This window comes from Arabidopsis thaliana (genome assembly GCF_000001735.4).
Source record: "Arabidopsis thaliana chromosome 1 sequence".
NCBI classification, from domain to species: domain Eukaryota; kingdom Viridiplantae; phylum Streptophyta; class Magnoliopsida; order Brassicales; family Brassicaceae; genus Arabidopsis; species Arabidopsis thaliana.
The window spans coordinates 13,293,675-13,300,314 of NC_003070.9; the positions used below are offsets into that span (position 1 = coordinate 13,293,675).

The 6,640-nt window shown below is 41.2% G+C and overlaps 1 pseudogene across 1 annotated transcript; it reads right to left on the reverse strand.

The window, feature by feature from the left end:
- Positions 1–1,515: 1,515 nt before the first annotated feature.
- On the reverse strand, positions 1,516–6,435 carry AT1G35790 (annotated as a pseudogene; the record flags this gene model as incomplete). The annotated part of the gene is made up of 1 exon: positions 1,516–6,435.
- Positions 6,436–6,640: the final 205 nt, after the last annotated feature.

Sequence of the window (6,640 nt, forward strand, 5' to 3'; positions counted from 1 at the left end):
GATAAAAGGAACCTAGGTCTAAAAAATGACCTCTAAATATAAATATAAGCCCTATAAAACGTCCAAGGACTAATAATGCAAATAGGGAAATCTTTTGGGGCAATTTTCCACTTCTGTAAACTTGAAAGCGTCATGGACTTTTGTGGGCCAAAACTGGTATTGATCAACACCTGGAGTGTGTCGATCGACACTCCCCTGAATCTGGAATCTGAAATCGTCCTTACTTTCCTTTTCCTTAGCTTTTGCTTCTGAATGTCTTCTCATCTCCATTGTTGTCCCAGTGCATAGAATACCTGAAAAGACTCTAAAAAGACTCAAGAAATAACATAAAGACTCAAAATCCTAAACCAAAAACATAGATAAAGTTAGTGAAAACAGGGTTATATCAACTCCCCCAGACTTAGCTTTTGCTTGCCCTCAAACAAAACACAAGAGCCGAACCCGTGGAAGAGGTTTGAAAACACAGGAACTCCCAACATTCTCTAGTCTATTGCCATGATCATCCTAACAAAATCCATATGCCTAGCAAGTCTAATTAAATCCTAACCAACATGTACTTCTGCGCAAGCTTACACAACATTCTAGATTCCATATCTTATTTCCACAACTATATCTACTAGGCTTTCATCGCTGGGTCTCATCAAACAAGCTTACATTCAAGATCCTTCTAGATTCATTCCTGTACTATACCATGATAAATCGACCATTCTCTTTATATTTTTTTTCTTTGGTGTTCTTTCTCTCCAAGACTTATTCTTTTAAGAGAGTAAACAAAGGGGAACTCGCATACTGGATCGACACCCTCGACATTTTTCCAACTTTTGTAATTGATCATTCCAAATAATGTATAATAATGTGGTCATAGGAAACATTCCTACCCCTATACACTATCTGAAAATCCTGTCAATCTCTCATTTTCTTTTTATTATTATAAGGGGAGAGGAACACATTCTTTTTATCACATTGGTCTCAATATCATGTATGAAAAAGAAGTCAAGATCTATGAATGCTAATCGTTTGAAGAGGTAAAAGGAAGAGCAGTGAGATTAGCTCCAGCCTTAGTGGTTGTGTTGAAAACTAGGATATCCTCAAGTCTGTTGGTTTGCCATTTAGATTTTCCAATAGTCGTATTGAGTCGAACCTGCAGCATTAATCAATCATGCAATAATCAAGAGAAAAATAGATCATGATTCCTAACTAAACTAAAGAAAATGTTTCTTGTTTTTTGTTTTTATTTTCTTTTTTTTTTTAGAATGAAACGAGTAACTCAATAAACTGAAAAACGAAAAATAATAAGAATCAAAAAATAAAAGCATAATTAGTAAGAACCTCCCCCAGACTTAAACAACACTATCCCCAGTGGCATTCAAATTGGAAGAAGGCGGAAAAAAATAAATCAAAAATAAAAGAAAATAAAAGAAAGGAAAAAAAAATATCAAACCAGTGAGTTGCCTCCCATTAAGCGCTTGTTTTGAGTAAATAGCTTGACTTGACAGATTTCAGGATGTGGGTGGAGTGGTGGAGGATTGCTGCTGCCTCCTTGCCCTCCAAGGCGGTGTGTAAACTGATCCGGTCTGGGCAGCTGCGGGTGTCGATCGACACTCATTGGTGTGTCGATCGACACTCTCGTCGTTTCCTGCAAAATCAAAAGGAGAAACAAGCTTTCGAAGAACTCTAGGCTTGTTAACTTGCGAATCAGACTTCGAAGAATCTAAAGAATTAATCGAGGGTAAAACAGGAGAAGAGATAGAAGAGAACTTATCACAGAGGTCTGAAATGGGTGTGGGCTGAAGAGAATGTGCAGAATTCTATGTCTGTGAATCCCGAGGGTGTCGATCGACAATAGGGGTATTGTCGATCGACACCGTTACTCTACAACTCCCATTTGTGAGCTAAGCGGATGGGAGCGTTATGTGTGGCTTTGTTTGGGGATTCAGAGCAGTCGGAGGAGATGTGTCCTGGGTGGAGGCAATGCTACTGATAGGCCTAATAAACTCTGTACCATCCATGCCAAACTCCATCTCCAAGTCACAAATGTTAAGAAAGATCTTACCTCTCTTCACATCAATCCTAGCACCAGCTGTAGCATGAGGTTGATACTTGATCCCATATCACACAAAGAGCGACTGAACCTGCTTGTGGAGATAGAGCAATCAGGAATGAAGCTACCTGGATCTGGGATCTTCTCAGTGGTCTGATCTGGAGTGATGATGCAGATGTACTCAGCAATGTCCACTCTCTATGCCTTCTCTTTCTTGACCGTAGGCAGCATGATGGCACTGATCTCCCATGTGAGCAGTTTAGCTTCATCAGAGCTAATACCATTGTCAACAAGGCGCTTGACATACCTTTTGAGTGGAGCAGAGGATGTCTCAAAAGCATCCTTAAGAAGTGAGGTGAGGATCTTTTCCATGATAGTTGTGCACTTAGCAGCGTGGATCTCCTGCTTAGAACGACGCTTTCGTGGATAAGGAACAGGCGGCGTGTAGGCAGTCTCGGGCTTCATCGGGATTCTCACTTCATATGGTGTAGTCCAGACCCAATGTCGATCGACACTAGAGGTGTGTCGGTAGACACCTAAGTATGGAATCGTTTGAGAAAACAGTGTTCCATATGGTGTCGATCGACACCGGGATTCTCACTTCATATGGTGTAGTCCAGACCCAGTGTCGATCGACACTAGAGGTGTGTCGGTCGACACCTAAGTATGGAATCGTTTGAGAAAACAGTGTTCCACAGGGTGTCGATCGACACCAACTATGCAGCTGCGAGCTCCAACTCGTCTTCAGTGTCCAATTCCTCCCACACATCATCTCCATCTCTGATCAAGATGGCATAACAGCTCTTCCTAGGGTTAGCATAAGGGTTTCCAGGAAGAAAGTCCTCTTGTCTCTTGATAGATTGTGCAGTTTGAGCAACCTGTACATCTAGCTTTTTTATGTGAGAGCTCAGATTGTTGATCTTCCCGTTAAAACCTGTGTAGACAGCATCAAACTTGCCATTAAACTCAACAACGAGCTTTGTATGACTCTCTAGAATCTACTCAAACATGGATTCTATTCTACTCTCTGATGAGGGTGGAGAGAGGGGGGGGGGGCTTAGTAAGCTGAAATACCATAGGTCCTCTAGAAGTTGCTCTGAGGAAATGTCTTCTGAAAGGCAGGCTTTGGAGTGTAGCTCGAAGAACTCTCATTCCCTATAAACCGGTTGCCATTGAAGTTACCCTGTGGCTGCCCAAACTTCCTGTAGCCCTAGAAACCGTGGAAAAATAGGAATGGGAAGGAACCCCATGTCAATAAGCATATTTAGGAATATGAGAAGCCATATCAAGGTAAAAGAGATTTTCATCTTTTGTTAATATGGTGCTAGAGAAGAATGTTTATTTGTGCACTAGTGTTCAGTGGTTGAAAAGTTTAAATTTTTCTAAGGTACAAGAGTTACGCATCAAAAGAGTTACCAACGTTAGAAAGCAAGTGTCGATTCTTAAAAACGGTAAGCTGGAAGTTTTAATGAAGGGTCGTGTGCTTGTATACCGTAAATGTGGATGTGATGTTTGCTAGAGCTACAAGTCAGAGGTTTATATGGAAATAAATCACCGCCAAAAATTCGAGAACAAATTTTATTTAAGTGGGGGAGATTGTAACACCCCACTTCAACATTTAATAGGCTATTTGTTTTGGAAATATGAGGAAGCCCATTTAAAGCCTAGAGGCATCCATTTATAAAATCAATGAGGGTTTTATCTCTGTGGGAGTCCTCATGTATGTATATAAATACTTACATGCATCGCCGTCCTTGTCAAGCCGTAAAGGAAAGCTGAGCAAACAAACCCCAGAAGACATCATCGTCGTTGTTGTGTCATTATGTGTTATTGTTCGTAAGACTCACGAGAAGAAGAAACAAATTAATTAAAAAAGAAGAAAACGGAGACGGAGGTGGAGACGTCGCGGTGGAGAAGAGATCATCAAGGTCAAGTTTTAGTAGAGGGAGAATTGGATTGTGTTAATAAGGAGAAGCAGTGATGAGTCTATTTCGTTGCCAATCAGAGATGTGGTTGTTGAGATCAGTCGAAGGAAAGAAAAAGAAAGAAGAAAAATAGAAAAGAGGAAAGAGGAAGAACAATATCAAGAAGGTTTATTGCAGGGTGAATTCCCGACAGACCAGAGGGACTCAGATAAGGAATAAGGTGTCTATGGAAATAAAACGCTCTCAAGAATCCACATCAACTGACAGATCTTCAATCAGATTTAAACTCAAGAAGTTTCTTTCTGACAAGTAACTGCAAAGTCTGTCAAATCCAGGAAATCCTAAATGACAGTTCGAGATGGCTTATTGATGATAACGTTTGGAGCTTTTAATGAAGTCCGTTCATGCTGTAAATTTGTGGAGTTATTCATGATACTTCTATCTACATAATCAACGTTGGGAATACGTTTCTAACGGTTAGTTCCTGACTTTTGAATATGTTTCCAAGACAGTTTTATTTGAAGTAAATAGTGATGAGTTTGTGTTGTTGGTTGGGAAACGGGTTCGGTTTGAGCTGTGAATTTGCAGGAACCTTTAGGACTCACGGATTCAGGTCTTAGTTGAGGGAGAACCAAGCTAAAGCTTATGAGAATGTAGTTGTGGTAAAGGTTGCCTAAGTTAAAAGAAAGGAGAAGTGAATCTTCATCTTCATTAAGCCAAAGTGAGGGTGGTATTTGCGAAACATGGTATCATTTTCTTTTGTTATGCTTCTTGACGCATGATATGTAAGCTTAGATCTGATTGTATAGGATTAGATTACATGATGATATGACTTTATGATTGTTGAGTATGATGTTTGATAATATGATGTTATGTATGATATTATAAGTAAATGTATGTTAAGTATGATTATGAGTATGTATGTATGATGAATGTATGACTGGGGAGGAGGTATGGGCCGTGGTCTCCCTAGTGATGTGGACAGTGATGGACCGACGGGTTAACAGCTAGTCAAGAACGGCTGACGAGCCCGGAATGAGAGTGTCTGAGCCACGAGGGCCAGCTTCCATGTAACACCCGCGATCCTCAATAGGATCGTCCGGATCGGGGCCTTTCACTCCACCTATGAGGTTCTAGTCGTCACGAGGATGACTGGACCTAACGATGTGTATGTTTATATTATTATATATAAGATGGTTGTAATGAATGTGTTATTAGATGGTAAAGCATGTTAGGTTGATTGCTTGTGTCAAAGTTTATATGTTATGATGATGGTTGTATAGCTTTAGAAAGTGTTCTATGTTTCAGTGGGCAGAGTTGATTTCCTTCACTGAGTATTCTTTACTCACCCCCCTTTTTCCCTTTTTTCTCAGGTTAGTAAGCGTGAAGAGTTATGTGAAATAATTTGTTCGTGTATGAAGTTTAAAGAAAACATTTTTGGCAAGATCATATGAATAACATGCCGTCTTGGCCTATAAGGCGGGGCAGGTGTTACACCTCTGCCATTTAATTTCCTAAAACAGCTCCAACAATCTTCTTCCTCTCAAAGTCAGCATTCTTAATACTGTTTCTGCAAGATAGGTTCTCTATCAAAGCGGTTGCATCAGCCGGATACCTGGTGTTGAAGTAACCATTTCTCGCTGCATCGAGAGCCATCTGATATCTCCAATCTACTCCTCTGAAAAAGGTACCAATAAGTTGTACCTCAGTGAAGCCATGATGCGGGCAGTCCCGTTGATACTCCTTGAAACGAACCCAAGCGGCATTGAAAGCTTATTTCTCAGCTCCTAAGACTTAGCATCATCATAGAAATTATTCAAGAATGCTATCTTGATGCTTCTCCAAGTCTTGAGGGAACCTGCTTTTAGTTGTTTCAGCCAAGAAGCGGCTTCCCCAACAAGTGTATAAGGGAAGAGCTTGCATAGTAGGTAGTCCTCTGAGACTCCATTAGCCTTGATGCTCAGAACGAGGTCCTCAAAACGCTCGATATGGTCTATTGGCTGCTCATGAGACAAGCCATGGAAAGGATGCTGGGAAACTAAAGCAAAGTAGCCTGGCTTCAGCTCATAATCGTTCCTCTGGAAGGGTGGGGGTACAATCGCTGATCGATTAGCATAGAATAAGGCCAGTTGAAATCTCCAAGAGTACGACGTGGTTCCCTAGCTGGAGGAATAGCTGCAGGAATCTGGGGTTGGTGTCGATCGACACCTCTGTTGTGTCGCTCGACACAACCGCATCTGCGTTCTGCTCCCGAAGGTGTCGATCGACACCTAGTTGGTGTCGCTCGACACCGAGCCCTGCTACGTTTCTGGCAGCTAATTGCGCATTGAGGCGCGCCTGATCCTCATTGGCGTCCTCAGGGAGGATGATTCCATGCTCATCCAATCTCTGATTAGCCTCATTGTAGGCTTGCCCATCCTCATCTCTCAAAACTCCTTCCTCATCAAGTCTGATGACTTTGTTAACCATTGCTAATCTCTAAGTTTTGCGGTTGGTGCGTTCAAGTTTTCCCAAGTCCAGAACAGACAAGTTGATCAACTCCTTCTGTTGTGTGCTCCTTGTTTGCCTAGGCATACACATGACACACAGAAAAGAAGAAACATGTGAGTAACAAAATAAAAGTAAAAACTAGACGAAATCTCTAAACTAAACTCAATGGTGACTCCCAAGAACT